The sequence below is a fragment of the Miniopterus schreibersii genome (genome assembly GCF_964146895.1).
Source record: "Miniopterus schreibersii genome assembly, chromosome: 3".
In the NCBI taxonomy this organism is placed as follows: Eukaryota; Metazoa; Chordata; class Mammalia; order Chiroptera; family Miniopteridae; genus Miniopterus; species Miniopterus schreibersii.
Genome location: NC_138103.1, coordinates 62,058,735 through 62,075,602, shown reverse-complemented (window position 1 = coordinate 62,075,602; position 16,868 = coordinate 62,058,735). Strand labels below are relative to the sequence as shown.

Here is a 16,868-nt window from a genome sequence, read left to right as displayed (position 1 = left end):
GCGGCTGGGTAGAAGTGGCAGTTGTAACCTGACAAGCTGGTTCTCTTCTGTACAAGAAATGGTGCTGCATGTTTCATTTGCATAGACTTTTATATGTTATTTTGTAAGGCATGTTAATAGGTCATATTTTATATTTATTCTCATTCCTTGATATGACAAACGTGGACAGGACCTGTGCTGGACTCTGGGACACAGTGGAGAGCAGAAACGGATGCGGCATCCCCGTGAAGGCTTCAGGGCTGCTTCAGCATTATTTCCATCTTCGATGAAGTCGGCGTTGCCAATTTATTTCTCTCTTCCAAAAATAATTCTTTAATTGTACAGTGTACCAGTGACTATAGTCATTGGCAGGTTAGCAAGATAGACATGATACCCGTTCCCAAGAATCCTATAATTTAACGGGAAGACAAAAATTTAAACAGTCCGATCTTCCTCTGGCGTTAGGACGAGACGACTGGAAGGGAGTAGGGGTGGTGGCAGGGACCAGCCAAGAGCAGGAAGAAGTCATGCAAGCAGCGTATGGTGATGGCCTGGATGGGGGTGGGGGGTGCAGAAATACAGGATGACACTAGAGGTAAAGAGAAACTGTATTTTAGGAGGCAGAATTGACAGTGTTGTGGAAATTGGGTGATGAACGATGCCATCCACAGGGGAGAGGTGGGATGGTTCAGTTTTCAAGATCCTGTTTAGAGAGCATGCAAGACACCCAAGTGTCATGTCTCTGAACTTGGTACATGTCAGGGATAGGAATGTGGACTTGGAAGTTATCAGCAATAAATAGTCATTGAAGCCATGGGAATAGATGAGATTACCCAGCAATATGTAAAATGCAGAGAAAATGACCTAATAGAGAATTCTAGAGTACACATCATTTAAGAGATGAGCAGAAGACTGCCTGTGAAAGGCACTAGGAAAGGGAGGCCAGGAGTGCAGGAGGAAACTCCAGGAGCCCCCTGGGGCCTTGGGAGGAGTGCCCTGTGAGCACGTCCAGTGTGCAGGAAGCTATGTCAGAAGAGCCTGAAAAGCCTTTGGGTTTGGCAACAACAAGTCATTGTGCACTAGTGATGAGTAAATGGATTGTTGTGGTTGATGCTTGAGTGGGGACATGAGGAAGCAGACGGAATTAATATTCCTTAGCTGGGACAGGAAGATAGGCTGATTCTTGGAGAGGAAAGTGGAGGGGAAGGATGGTTTTACTTTTCATTGTAATTGACTTGGTGTGTTTTTTAAGATGGAAATGGCTTGAGTATTTTGAAACTGGTAGGAAAAAGCCAATAGAGAGAAGGTACAGGAGGAGAACTGAGAGAGCGAAGTCCCAGAAAAGGCGGGGCTGATGGAGCGACAAGAGATGGATCTTTCTTTTTAACAACAGAAGTTATAGAGAACAAGATATGGTTATGGATTCAGATGTATTTTTAGTTTGGCAAGAAAAGGATATTTTATGGTTTCTATATTTTCTGTGAAGTTGGAAGCAAATTCATCTGCTGACAGAGAGGGATTTCAGAGCTTTACAAAGAATGGAGAACTGACTTTCTTCCGTGGGGGATGGAAGAGCAGACTAGAGAAAGAGGTCAGGACAGGAGGAGGCGCGCAGGGCCCCGCGAGCTGCCAGCTATATGATCTCCTCAAGCAGCGCTGGGCACCCTGGGTCCGCCGGAATCGGAGTTTTGCCAGGCGTTAACATGGAGAGGCAGCGAGCAAGGAAGTTGAGGATATTGGTAAGAAAGTGATTGAAGTGACAAAGAACAGAAGGTCATTTTAATAACAGGAGAGAGGGGGTGAGCTCATAGAAAATGTGGACTAGAAGGTTCCATGAGATCAGAGAACTGAAATCTTGGGAATCCTCCAGATCTGAAGAGATATTTTGGTCTGAGAATGACTTCAGAAGGAGAGTGACCTTCGGTGTTGATCAGTTCCTCGTAGCGGAAGGTGGAAGTCAAGAGGAGAGGCCAGAGTGACATGGGTCATCCACATGGATATAAAGTCACCTTAGATTATAGTGGGACTTGAGGCAGAAGGAAACACTGTTAATCAAACGCTAGAATCTTAGAGAGGCTCGATCAATATAACAGCATGAAGAGGTGGTAGAAGGTATTAGAACCCCATGGTATGTACATCAAAGGAACTGATTTTTAAAAACATTTTATTATTGAAGTATAACCTACATACAAAAAAGTACACAAATAAGATGTATGCAAATCATTAATTATCAGGTAGTGATTATACCTGTGTAGTCACCATTCAGTCAAGAAATACATTTCTAAAATCTCAGAAGCTCCCATCTCAGACTTGCTCCCAATCACTTTCTCTCCCTTCTCCATAAATGAAACTGCTGTTTGACTTCTCAAACTTCATATTAGTTTTGCCTGTTTTTGAACTTTATGTAAATTCTGGTGCTTACACACAATGTTTGTGAGATTCATCCATGTTGTTGCATATAGCAGGAGTTTAATTTTTATTGCTGTATAGTACAGTATTTCATTGTATGAGTTCACCACGATTTACTTATCTTTCTACTGTTGATGGACATATGGGCCCTCCTCCCACCCCAAGTTTTAACTATGATCATTCTATGCATATATGTATTTCTTTCTCTTGGGTGTGTACCAAATGTGTATTTCTTTCTCGAGTGTATACCAAGAATAGAATTGCTGGGTTGTGTATATGTTCAACTTTTAGTAGGTTAATACCAAACAGTTTTCTGAAACTCTTGTATCAACATACATTCTTATCGGCAGTATAGGAATTTCAATTGCTCTCTATTCTGACTACTGTTTGATATTTTCAGCCTTTTAAAATTTAACCATTCTGGTAGAAGTGTTTTTGGTGTTTCATCATGGTTTAAATTTGATTTCCCTGATGATTAATGGGGTTGTTAGATTCTTTTATGAAGCACCTGTTCAGTTCTAGTATCTCTTACTCTATTGGGTTGCCTATATTTTTCTTATTGACTTGTAGGAATTTAACATATTTGGGTATGCATTCATTGGTGGATAAATGTATAGCAAATAGCTTCTCCTACCTGTAGCCTCACTTTTGATTTTCTAACCGATATCTTTTGATAACTAGACGGTTTTAGTTCTAATGTAAGCTAATTCACGAATCTTCTTCTCTATGGTTTGTGTTTTTTGTAGCCTGTATGAGATAGTTTTCCACCCCAAGGTCATGAAGATTATCTATGTCCAGCGCTGTACAATAGAACTTTTTGCAAAGATGCAAATATACTGTATTATTGAATGTAATAGTCACTGGACACATGTGGCTGTCGAGCCTGGAAATGTGGCTTGTGTGATTGTGGCACTTTATTTTAAATTTTATTTAATTTTAATAAATTTAAATAGCCATATTTGAATGTTAATTGGGCAGCTTTGTTATCTAGGTGCTTTATTATTTTACCTTTCAAGTTATTTCTGTGAGCCACTGGGAACTCGTTTTTGTTTATGGTATGAGGTATGTGTTAAATTTCATTTTTTATCATATTGGGACAGCATCATTTATCAAAAAGATTGCCCTTTCCACACTGCTCTGTCACCTTTGTTACATATGAAGTTTCCACATATGCAGAGGTCTGTGTCTGGATTCTCTGTCCCATTTAGTTTTCTATCTTTATGTCAATACCACAGTATCTTTATTAGGTTATAGTAAGTCTTGATATCCAGTAGAGATAGTTGCCTAATTTCATTCTTTTTTTTCTTAGGTATTCTTGACTCTTTTAATTTTCGTTTTATAAGCAGCTTTTTGATTTCCACAGAATCATGCTGGGACTTTAGTATTAAATTGGGTCTAGAGATCAATTTGGGAGAGAGTGGGAATTTTTGCAATATTGACTCTTTCGATCTATGAATAGGGTATATATCCTTTCATTAGTTTAAATTTTTTTCTTTCATATTGTTTTATAGTGTTCTACTTATAGATCTGGCGTATAATTTGCTGAACGTTTTTAGCTTCTTGCTTTGGTAGGTCATCCAGTACATTGTTGTGTAGAAGTGATGATACTGGCGTCTCATTTCCAGTTTCAGGCGGGAAACTTGGAATATATAAGCATCAGGTTTGTGTTAGGTTTTATCGCAGGCTTTCTTTATCTGACTAAGGGAGTTTTCTCCTATTCCTTCTTTACTCAGTGTTTTTGAGGTGTTGTTTTTTAAATCATGCTTTATCTGCATCTTTGAGATCAAATGATTTTTCTCTTTTACTCTTTTAATATGGTAAATTACGTTGATTGATTTTCAAATGTTAAGTCAGCCTTATATTCCTGGGACAAAGTCCAACTTAGTTCTAATACACTGTTCCTTTAATATATTTCTTGATTGAGTTTGCTAATACTTTGCTCAGGACTTTATCATCTATATTCATAAGAGAAAACTGGCCTGTAATTTTTCTTTCTTACATAATCCTTGTCAGTTTAGATCAAACATATGTTACCTTCATAAAATGGGTTGAGAAAGGATCTTCTGTTCTGTGGAGAAGCTTCTGTTATGATGGTGCTATTCTTTAAATGTTTGGGAGAATTAATTCGTGAGGCTACCTGGGCTCGGAGTTTCCTTCATGGGAAGGTTGTTAATAACAGATTTGGTTTCTCCACGAGATATGTATGGTACTCTCCAGCTGTCTATCTCTCTGACTGTGGCTTCACTGAAGGTAGTTTCTTTTTTCTCTGGCTGCTTTCGGGATTAACGTCTTGTTTTTTCCACCATTACGTGTCTATGTGTTTAAGTCTTCGTATGTGTTCTCCTTGAGATTCATGGTTCCCTTTAAATCTAGGGCTTGATGTTTTTCATTGGTTTTTGAAACTTCTTGGTCATTTTATTTTTAAATATATTGCTTGTGCCCCAGGCCCTCTGTCTTCTCTTGGTGGCTCCAGTTATAGGCATTGGCCGCTCATGGTGCTCTTCTCTCTTTAAGCTCCTCGCCACCCTCCACTTTTGTTTCTCTCTACTTCATTCTGGATTTTTTTTTTCTTGTGACCTTTCTTTCAGTTTCATCTATGCAAATCTGTCCGAAAGTCTTTCATTGAGCTCTAAATTTGAGTTACAGTATTTTTGGGTCTGGCATTTTAATTTAGTTCATTTAAAAATTTCCAGTTTTCTACCAAAATGCTTAAGTTTGTGTTGAAAACATTAACAGAAATCTGAAGCCCCTGTCTGCTAACTCCTTAATCTGAATCACCTGGGTTTTTTCTATTGCGTGGTTTTCTCTCAGGTTTTGGTCAAGTCTTTTCATCTATATATTCATAAATAAAATATTTATATATGTACATATATTCATAAATATATATATATATATTTAGCTTATTTTTTAAGGAACCAGATGTTGTGCATATAAAATTTACAGAGATAATTTAAGACTCTGAAATGTTTCTTTTTTCCAGAAAGGATTTATTTCGGCTTCAGGCAGGCAGCTAGCTTTGGGCACTAACAATTTCCGATCACCTTGATCCAGCTAAGGATTGAGATGTTTCGAAGCTGGCCATCAGTTGCTATTCTGTGAGGGCTGATCTGTTTCTAAGACCCTTACTTTTGAAGTGCAGTCCTTCCAAATCCTGTCCAAACCCTCATATGTTTACCAGGGCCCCTCTTCCTCGGTGGACCCTGAACCTTCCGAGTCAAAGTCACAAAACAAAGGCAGCTCCGGGTCCCAGGCTCACTTTGCCGGGCTTCATTGTTCTGCGTCTTTGTCCTGCAGCACCATGTTTTTGGTATTCTCATGCTTTCAAACAGATTATTAGATCCTTTCCAGCTAGATGTGGAACTCATTTGGGGGGGTGCTTCTGAAGAAGGCTGGGGCGAGGGCCGGGGGTTGCTGTTTATTATTGGTGGTGGGGAGGGATCACACCTGCCTCACCTGTAGGCACTGAGCTTCTGTTTGAGAGGCTGCAAGAAAACCAGGTCCTTAGGGGCTGTCGGGTTTCAGTCAACAAGAGTGAAAGGATCCCTGCTGAGAAGAGGCTGAGAAGGTCAGAGAATTTGGAGGAGGGGAGGCTTCCTATAAAAGGTGGCTGTTTTTTCTTGAGGATGGGTTGGTTGAACTACATGACATCTAAGTTTCCACGTAATTTGAAATTCTAGAATTCTATTAAATGAGCTGGGCTTCCATTTAGGTTAATTTAGAAGTTTAATTAGAACTTAAAATTTCTCCTATAGAGATAAGGAGGCTTATCATCCTACAGAAAACTCCCGGCTTTTCATTTCGGCACAGCAGCTTGCGGTTGGAAAACCCTGAGCAGCCCCTTCCAGAGCGTGCAGTGGGATTCTAAGCCTCGCATCCAGGGCGCCGGTGGCAATATTGTCCGCCAGGAATTTGCTATTCTGGGGATCAGTGTATAGTGTACGTTTATGGAAACTGCCTCGTTACCTTGCATCTTACACTGTATGAGTTTATTGCTTCTCACACGGGAGCCACAGGCTCTGGCTTTGTCCCTGTGCGCGATGGAGGCGCCCCTGCCCCTCAGCCCCTCCTGGGTCGCACGCTCGTCTCCCTTCCTTTGCTCCCGGCCCCGCTTCCCTGTTTCCCGCCGCCCCCTCCGTGCCGCGCGCCTCGCTGCGCTCCCTGGAATTCCTCTTCTCCGGGGCAAAGAGCTTCCAAGGGTTCTCGACCGGTCCACTGAATATTCCTTTCAGCTCTGTCCTCCCAAGAGGACCCCGCTCCTGCAGCCGTTGCCCTCCTGCCGTCTCAGACTGCTACTTTAGGCCACCAGCCCTTCATCTTTGTGACACCTCAGCTCCTCCTAGGCCAGGGCCGACCCACGGCCGCCTCGGATTGCTCTGCGGGCCTACCTGCCAGGACCGGGTGCTCCTGCTCGGCAGGCCCCCACCTTCGCTGAGCCTCCAGTGTCCCCTCCGCTGTTTACTGTACCGCCCCGACGCCTCGCTGTTCTGCCTCTCTCCGAGCCCAGCGCGGGTTCCGCGGCCCAGGGCGGTGATCATTCTCTTCCAAACCCTTTAGTACCTTGTGTCTTTCTCATGTTCTACCCACATCCAAGTGACCGAACAGCTCTGGAGGAAAAAAATCACACAACCACATTGTCAGATTGCTGTCCACAGCTCTCAAAAGGGCATGTCGAACTGTCAGGCCATTCTATGCAACTCTTCCAGTAAATTCCCTTTCCCGCCCTTCAAGGGACTCTTCACACTTGTTCCTCTTATGGCTGCGGCTCCCAGAGCCACCTCATCTTCTCGGCACCAGTGCTCAAGCCTTCTGACATCTCTACGCGCAGGGTAATCATCTCCTGGGCCCAGAGCGCAAGGACCATGTGTATCATTCACACAGCATCCCCAGCACCTAGCCAAGTGCCAGGCACATAGGAAGCTCTTGTTCAATATTTACTAAATAGTATGAATGATGACATTGTATATTTTAGAGCTTGTCTTTGTTATTTATTGCTGTATAACAAATTACCCCAAAATTTAGTGGCTTAAAACTTTTATTGTATTCCATTTTCTGTGTGACCAGGAAAATAGGTGTGACTTACCTGGGTCCTCTGCTCCTGGGCCTCTCACTGGCGGCAGTCACCTCATGGCTTGACTGGAAACGATCCACTTTCTGGCTCACTCACATGGTGGTTGGCGGGAGCCAGTTCCTCACAGGCTTTCGGACTGAGGCCTATAAAACAGAGCATCTCACAGCATGGCAGCTGGCTCTGTCAGTGAGGAAATGAGAAGGCAAGAGCGTGGAGTCATAGCCTTTCATAGCCCAATCGTGGAAGTGCTGTCCCGTCACTGTGGCCACCTTCCATACGTTAGAAGGAAGTCACTAGGTCCATCCAAATGCAGGGAATGAATACCAGGAGGTGAGGATTATTGAGGCATTTTAGAAAGCTGCCCAACAGATCTTGAATTATTTTAAATGATATTCTCAGGAAAAGAATATTAACTTTATATATCTTTTAAAAAGCATTTGAATTAAATGTGCCATATCTGTTAAGAAACATCAGTTCATTTTTTTTCTGAAATAAAAAACAAAGGTTAACACTGATAAATACAGCACCTGCATTGACCATATTTTTAAAATATTTCCAGATTGTTAAATTGTAAGAAATAATGACCTTCTGGGAATTCAAAGACCCAAATACAAGGGAGTCTACTGCAGCAGGCTTAATCAATGTTTAGTGATAATGAAATGTAAAATTGAAAAGCCAAGGATAGAAATCAAATTGCCTTTCTGCAGAAAGATCCTCAACAATTGAAAAACTGCTCTATAAAACTAAAGAACAGCTTGATGATTTAGAAAATAGAAACTGCAGAAATATTCTTTAGATCCAAGATATGTCCCCACTGCTTATTAGCTTGTCTTTTTGAGAGCAAAGAGGAAGGGCAACAAAAAGAGATTCAAATTAGTGAATTTTGCTCTGGCCCTGAGCCACACTGGCTTAGAACTATTAACTCTAAGTATATCCTGAGCTAAAAATAAATCTTTGCCCTTTCATTTTCAAGCAACTTTCTTTCTTCATCTCCAAACCAGAACACAGACACATACCATTAATTTATATCCAGGCTTATTTGATGGACTTGTCAATGAATGGATTTTGATGTTTTCATATGGAAAAATTATTCATTATATCCTGAGTAACAGTATTGTTTTAAAACAACATAATCAAGTTAGTCACCTCAGCAATGGCGTGACTTCAAGAATGCTAATCGGATAGGTATAGAATGGGAGATCAGTGACAGACTGGCAACACTTCAGCAAAAGACACTTCCAGATACTTAACCTATGACCAGGAAATGTCTTAGCTTAGCAATAGATTATTTTAATATGCCTAGCCAATAAAGCTCAGGCGATTAGTAGTTTTAATTAGATTTATTTGCGTTTATAACTACAAGAATGAAGATGGTAGGAGCAACTGTATTCTCTTTCTTAAATTTTATTTTATTGTTGACAGTATTACAGCTGTCCCCCAGTTTTCTTCTCTTCACCTCCCTCCTCCCAGCCCCTGCCGCACCCCAGGCCTTCACCACACTATTCTCTCTGTCCATTGGTTATACATATATGTCTATGAGTTCTTTGGCTAATCTCTTTCCATCTCCCCCCACTCCCCTCTGAGATATGTCAGCCTGTTCCATGCCTCCATGTCTCTGGACCTATTGTGTTTGTCAGTATATTCTCTTTTTACTTAAAGCCCATTTTATAGAAGCAAAATGCGTAACCCTTCTGTAAAAATGCTTAGAACTGTGGTGAAACTGGAAAGGTCATGGGCTTTGCAGCTAGACAGACTTCAGTCTCTGCCTAGTCCCTTAATAGCTGTGTGACCTTGTGCAAGTTACCTAACTTCCCTGGAAACTCAGCGTCCTTCTGTATAAAATGGGAGACGTGATGGTGTTGATGATGGTGACGGTGATAATGAAGATCACAAGTAGCATTCGTTGAGCACTGGCTGTGCACCAGGCAGTAGGTTACATTCTGTGCCTTAGTTCATGTATTCCTCTTTATAACTCCGTGAGCTGTAAACACAACTCTTACCCCATATATGTCCGTGTCCTATCACAGACACAAACACACACACAGGAATTCTTTCAGTCTGTCTACTGCATGGTGATGTCACCGTTTCTGACTTTACCTACCTCTGCCCTAGAACCAAATCACAGATTTTGGCTAGACTCTGCTTCTCTTCTATCGAAAGAGGTACGTTCCTTGTGGAAGCTTATATATCCATAGATTATTAGGGGGTTTTTTTGCTTTCTGTATCATACGGCTCTTTTCTGCTATAGGTTCCAAATGCTTTTTTCTCTATTCTTAATACTTTTCATTATACTGACTCCTTTGGGATGAATAGCCTTGAATTCATGTGCCTTATTTTCATCTTTGAGTTATTGTGTGTGTGTGTGTGTGTGTGTGTGTGTGTGTGTGTGCAGAATGATCCCTGCTATTGTAGCTTGCTTTTATTAAACAAGTTCAGTTGTTTTTAGTACAACAGCCAGGATGGAATGGTAGAGATAGACCCATCCTCACTGGAACATGTCAGCTTCCTTCATCTCCTATTTACTATCCAACTCAGGGGCTATTTTTACATGAATCTAGGGTCTGTGCTTTTTCTAATATGTAGTTAACAATCTGAATGACACGTTCTTTATAGTACCACAATAATTCCGTCCATTACATCACTTAATTTATGGGAGTGCTAACACCAAAATCGATAAACATTATTTCTGAAATGTCAAGAGCGTTAATGGTGTGATTAAAAAAGAAAAAGATTCTAAAATCTCTCTGCACAGAGTCCTTTGATATACTGTTAAGGCGCACCTACCCAAAGCTGTGATATAGAAGGCTTAAATCATTAAGACTCCGTCAACTTAAAAAATGTGTGTCGGGAGCTATTTTTAGCCACATGAATCTTTTGTGCCATATTGTGGAATTCTGTTAGCAGGGAGAGGGAGAGACTACATGTCTCAGAGTAGATTGTCTCAGGTTGTTTTGAGACATATCAACAGTTGCTAAGGAACTGTCTCTAGTGCTTCTGGGAAATTTTATAATATTTCACTTAGAAATTGGGAGAAATTTTTACAGAGCAAAGTTTCTTAGACAAGGGAAGCATATGAAGGGTGATATAGTTTCAAACTGGAAAAGGGATTTTCAAGTGTCCTAGAAGATTGAGTTTCAATGGGGCTTCTTAGGACCATTTTATCGCCTCTTACAGAATCCTGGGAGCTTTCATTTACATCTGATTTTAGAACAAGTAGCATTTTAAAATCTGGTCACATTTCAGTTTATTTTCCATGATTGATGCTTTAAAATGGAGATTAGTACTTCTTTTCACACAGCGAATTAATTAGCATGCTAGGATGTTGGTTTCACTGACTCCCTTCTCATTTAGTGAAAAGGCTGTATTAATAGTAAACATTTAATAGGCACTGGCTGTTTAGTAGGTTCTACAGAGACATCATCTTGGCCTGTAGTGGTTGTGTACTCAGTAGTCCTCTCTAATTAGTGGTGGCCTTATAGATAGTGAAGAGACTTTCACCAGCTAGTTTCGCTGAAGCTTATGTTGCTGGGGGAGTCAGGTTCGCAGCCTAACTGACACCAACTCAGTGCACCATACCAGTGAGGATGGTTGGGCTAATCACTTGCACTTCCACATCCTGTTAACTGAAGTTCTGGCCACAGAGAGAAGGCTTGTCCCACGTAAGAACATAACTTTCAGACAAGCTGATATTAACTCTGCCGACTGATCTGCATGCTTTATTACTTCTGGGCTTTTTATTAGAATCTGGGGAGAGAGTAGCAATTACTCATTTTCTCTCTCTCATTCTCAAGTGTTAAATGAGCACCTATTATGAGCAAGGAGCTTGGTTAGTGATGGGGGTAGGACTCAGTTAACACACAGTCGTTGCCCTCAAAGAATTTATATTCTAGTGAGGAAACTCTACAAACAAGCAAATGCAAAACAGCAAGATAAGAGCCACCTTGAGAGTGGGAAAGGAGCTAGGAAAGTACAGTTTTTCTGCCTGGGCAGATGAGCAAAGAGGCCTCGCAGATGGAGTAATCCTCTAGCTTAATAGGAGTTTGCTGGTAATAACATGGGGGAGGGGCTAAGACAGAGCCAGCAGTGTGTGCAGGGTCCCAAAGGCATGACCAGGTAACAGTCTCCAATCAGACTTTAATGCTGGTGCCCAGAGCACAGGAGAGCCTCAGAGACAGAGCAGGACAGGGGGACAGAGGCCATGTCTGGAAGGCTTATTCTTTCAATTTAAAAATAGTGATTCTCCACTTCTTTTGAAACAGCAGACTTTTTTTTTGGTTGCAAGACTATTGCAATGGAGAAGAAGGAATAATATTAGGAGGGAAATAATACTGGAGAGAAATATTAGGAGGGGAAATACATAAGGCTTGTTGAAGGCACTGGGAGTGGGGTGCAAGTTGAGGAAAAACAATCCAACCCTGTCCCAACACACATAACTTGGTCCTCTCGTCTTCTCCATCTCTCTGTGGCCCCCTCTATGCACCATACTGTTTGATGACTCTAGGCCTTTGCTCCTGTGGTTCTCTTTGGAACACGTTTCCCATCTGGCCTAGTGGTCCTTCCTGAGCTAACATAGCTAGTCCTTGTGATGTCGCTGCATTTCTCTATTTAGGAAACCAGCTGAAAACTGTTCAAGGATATATCTCTCCTGCTTAAGTGCAACCTCCTCCATGATAGGGGCTATATTTGGTTTTGTTTTATGTAACACATATAAGCAGTTTGTAACCTGTACATAAGTAAGGGCTAATAATGTTCTTTGACATGAACGGATTTGATAGTTTTTGAAAAAACTACATAGGTGCATTATTTTTGCCTTCAGGTTGCACATTAGGTACCAAGTGCAGTAATAATTTAGAAAATACCTAGATATCATATAATCGCAAGTACAGGGCAACCCAGGCAACATGTCTTGGTTTTGTCACTTTTCTCGGTGTCTGTTCACGCTGAGACTTTTCCAGCATCTGGAGAAGCCAGTAGCCAGGGTAGCATCAGGCCACTTGACAGGACTCAGAATCCACGGTGTAGAAATGGTTCAAGGACCTGATGCTGGCAATGTAAGATGTGGCATGCAAATAAAAAATAATGACAGCAGCGAAGGAATGCTAAGGACCCAGTGAACGATTCAGCCTATTATGCGCTAGAGGAATATAGAGGAGATACAGAAGGCCAACAGACCCGAGTGCGTAGTTAGCGGGCTCAGCACTTATTCCAGGTCAGAAGCCCTGACTTTGCACTCCAGTCGGAACATTCACCAAAGAAACATTTCGCTTGTCTTTCACTGAGTGTGCTAACAGAGAAGCTTGTGTCAGAGTTGCATTGAAGGTCACGCTTGAAATAGACCAAAATGTGGAATTGACTGGTGTTTCCTATGTTGGGGAAGCAGAAGCTATCGGGGGAAATGTCTGTGGTGGTTTGACTAGTATGCTGTCTCCAGTGTTATTGAAAAAGCAGCAGGATTCTTGGTGATTTTATGCTTGTTTTAGCTGGAACCATCTAGTCAGATAAATTGTTGGTCATCACAAAGTCTATAATACAAACAATGGCGTGGAGCATGTTTCATGGATATGTGAAGGAAACCTCAGAGTGATTAATACTAGACACCCACCCCTAGGTCATCCTATTGAATATCATATATTTGGAGTTGTGGTAAATATCTGACATCATTTTTCCTTGGGTATGGCAAGGCAGGGTAGAGTTATTGATACCTCGACTTCCCAATTTAAGAATGGAACTAAATAGAGTTCTCATCACAAGGAAAAAAACCCACATTTTTTTCTTTTTCTAACTAAATGAGATGGAAACTATGTAAGTCAAATAAATCACTGTGCTATACAATTTAAACTTACACAGTGCTGTATACATCCATAAAACTGAAAAGAAAAATGGAATTAAATAAATGAGAAGTAGTATAGCACAGTGGTTAAGAAAATTTGATTTAGTGTCAAACTGCTTGGATTCAAATGCCGGCTTTTTCAAACTAGTTGTGAAACCTGGAGCAAGGCACTGAGCCTCTCTGTGCCTCAAGTTTCCTTGTGTGTAAAATGGTGATAAGAGTAGTACGTATTTCATGGATTAAATAAAATAATCCATATAAAATATTTAGAATAGGTTCTAGTACAGAGTAATACCACACAATAAGTATTGCTATTACTGTTATTAATGACCTTATCTCAAGTTGATGATAAACATGGTCTTTATTATTTGTTCACCAAATTCAAAATTAATACTACTAGGTGGCTAATGTAGAACATAAGCTCAAATAACAAATAACATTAAACTTTTATAGAGATAAATTCATATTTTTTTCCCATCCAACAGTCATCATTTGGTAGACCATCTGGTAATGACTGTTGCTTTGTGGAGATCTGCCACTGGGGTAAACAGCCACCCACGCGGTGATTGCCCCAGGCTCCGGAAGGTAGAGATGGTCTTCAGGATTGCAGAGGCACGTGGACTGTGCGCTGCAGAGGCATGAGTGGACCTACACTTGCCAGGATAACAATCAGGACACATTGTTCTTTCAGGTTCCAAAAAAACAAGTCTCGTGCTTAAGAAGTTTAGTCACACCATCTCTGATCCAGTCCTAAGAATAACATTGTAATTTGTATGCCATATACTTGGTTTTAACAAGGCATTTTATTGGATTCTGTTAAGCACATTGGTAGGTTAGAAAATCCTGCAAAGATAGGCTGCTGCGTAGGGAAGTTCATAAGCAACATTTGTTTACTCTGCAAGGAAATGCTGGTGAGAGTTATAGATGCAGACAAAGATAGCAAGTGCATTTACAGTGACTAATAGCACCAAACAGGCTGCATTCAGTATACCAGTGTCATCTGCTATCTGGTTGTTTGTTTGTTTATTCGTTTGTTTTAAGATGCCCTTTGCTGTCTTCAAAGATTGCAATTCAGGTACTAACAAGAGGGTTAGGTCAGATAAGAATGCATCCACCGTATGTAGATGGCAAAAGCAAATTATTATTTAGAATATAAACAACCTTATTACATATTGTCCTCATGCCAGTGACTGCACACAGGTGGCTCCCAGTCAGAATGATGAATAGCAGTGGTCGGGCTGGTTTGCTAAGTTGTGCATCACTTTGGTCACATTATCAATCCTCAAGCAGAGAAAGGGTCTTTGAAATTTCTGTGGATCACCCCTGAAAGTTAGAGATAAGTTTCATCATCTCAGTGGCATCATCCGTTACAATAAATCAGCAATAAGCAGCAAATAGAGATTTAGTGGTGGTGTGTGCAAAAGGCACCATGACAGACAGCATTCTTCTGGGAACCAATCTATAGCATGGTCTCCTTTTCCAAAGATGGGGTGATAATGCACAGATTACAAAATAGAATTAATCCATAATAATAAGTTACATAATAAGACAAAGCTAAGGAAGTGCTATAGGCACTTTGTGAGAAAGTGCCAGGTCACTGATAGAGATAAGAAAAGAGTTTGTTTATTGTGAGCTAGAGAGAGAGAGACAGGGAGAGACAGGGAGAGACAGAGAGAGAGAAGGAAAGAAAAGGGCTTGAGATTGTCTTTGAATCCTTGGAAGGTGGGGAGAGATGTGAAGGTTTATTCCAGGTAGGGCCCAGCACAGAGATGAGGAAACAAGGTCTACTAGCAATAGGGCAGACCCGATTAACAAGAGTGTAAAATGCATGAAGAGCCAGGTTTCTAAAACTAGGGATGTGCAGTGGAAGGTTAGGGTGCGACAAGCCAGGGGAAAGTATGGATAAAACAGACACAGGATACCAATCAAATATGAGCAAAGGAGAGCATTTGTTACTTTGTCTGCTGCTTTGTATTTAGGGCTTGGAATAGTCTCTGGCATGTGGTCAGTGAAGCCTCCACTCTTGCTTGTGACTGAGGGTACTCTGATAGAAAACAATGCTAGAGAAATTGTTTGCTGCAAGCTTGCAGAGAAACTGAGTAGAAGGCCATGCAGTTCAAATTTGACTCTCTATATATTTAGAGTTTTTTTACCTAAGGGTCACAAATCGCCAGGTTTCAGCATATATGTGAACTCATCGAATCATAGGCAGAAACTTGTGTGCATTATGCACTATTTGAAGGGCCATAGCTATTATTGGATATTGAAAGGGTGCCGTGCCCCTAAAAGATTAAGCTTCACTTAATAAGCAGTGGGCAATAAGGAATGCTTTTGAGCAAGAGAGTGATATAAAGTTGGTAACTGGGATGACCAATGAGGTATCTGTGCAGGGTGAGGGAGAGAGGGGAGATTCTGGAGCAAAGGAAACCAGGCAGCGGGCTGTGCAGGCTGGAAGGAAAGAGATGGTGCGATAGCCCATGTATGGGACCAGTTGTCTTCAGGGAGACAGAGGAAAAGGGCAGTGTTTAAAGGAAAGCTATACTTTGAGGGATACTGACAAAATGTTTGTGAGGAAGATGGGGAAGTGGGAGGCAGTGAAGTTAGAATCAGTTTCCAAAGAAATCAATCAACATTGGTTTACTCAAGCCTCTCGGGTCTTCACTTTGTTGTAAGGCTCTCATGTAAGGACTCTATTCCTGTCACATTGAGAACTCAGACCTTCCCTGCAAGGCCTGATTGGAAGGATTGGGGTGCCCCCCATGCATTAAAAATAAGGACATCTGAATTATAAGCTACAAACTAACACGAATGCCGAAATTCAAATAGTTTCTTTCACAATTATCTGGATTCAAATCTCTGATTAAATTCATGGAAGCTGAAATATCTTCAAATATTTCAGGTGCCTCCGTTTTCGCAGGTGTTTAGATGACCAGTTGGGTAATTAAGCCCTTTCACTGTCATAATGTCACATACTACCAAGTCAAGAGATTTCAAATCTTGTGGATATTTTAGAAATAGAGTCCCTCATTGTCTCAGTGCAAATTAGTTTGGGTTGATCATATTTAATGAGAGAATATTAGAATCCTAAAAAATAACATTTCATGTGACTGTTCAGTAAAATATATATATATTTACCTTATCTGTAGGTACTACAAACATTTGGGGACCATCACATTACGGGAATGTTTCCATTAGCCCTTGATCACCTGAGTCAGTAGGGAAAATGAACCATCCGGGCTCTAAGCTAACCCCACCCACCTGATGCAGTTTATCACATCTGGAAGGCAGAGGTGAAGAGGTAACTGGAAAGGATACTCTGGCTTTCCAAGCAGATTTCAAGTCATTCCAGCCCCCACAAGTGGTCTCAGAAACAGAATGGCCTTGGCCCCATTGCCTGATGGTGAATGTGCTGTGCCAAAGCCCCCAGTCAGGCTCTGCTGCTGCAGCCAAAGCCGAACCCCTTTCCAGACAGCCTGGTGCCTGCCTTGCCGGTGTTCACACAGCAGGTAAATTAAGAAGCATCTAGAGCCCTAGCAGGTGTTTGGATGGCTCTCTGGCGGTCTCTGGTGGTGAATATTATAT

The 16,868-nt window shown here is 41.3% G+C and overlaps 1 protein-coding gene across 8 annotated transcripts in view; it reads left to right on the top strand.

Annotated features, from left to right (window-relative positions):
• The window catches only part of ATG10 (autophagy related 10), a 189,972-nt gene that overhangs the window by 149,056 nt on the left and 24,048 nt on the right, over window positions 1–16,868 (top strand). The window lies entirely within an intron of this gene.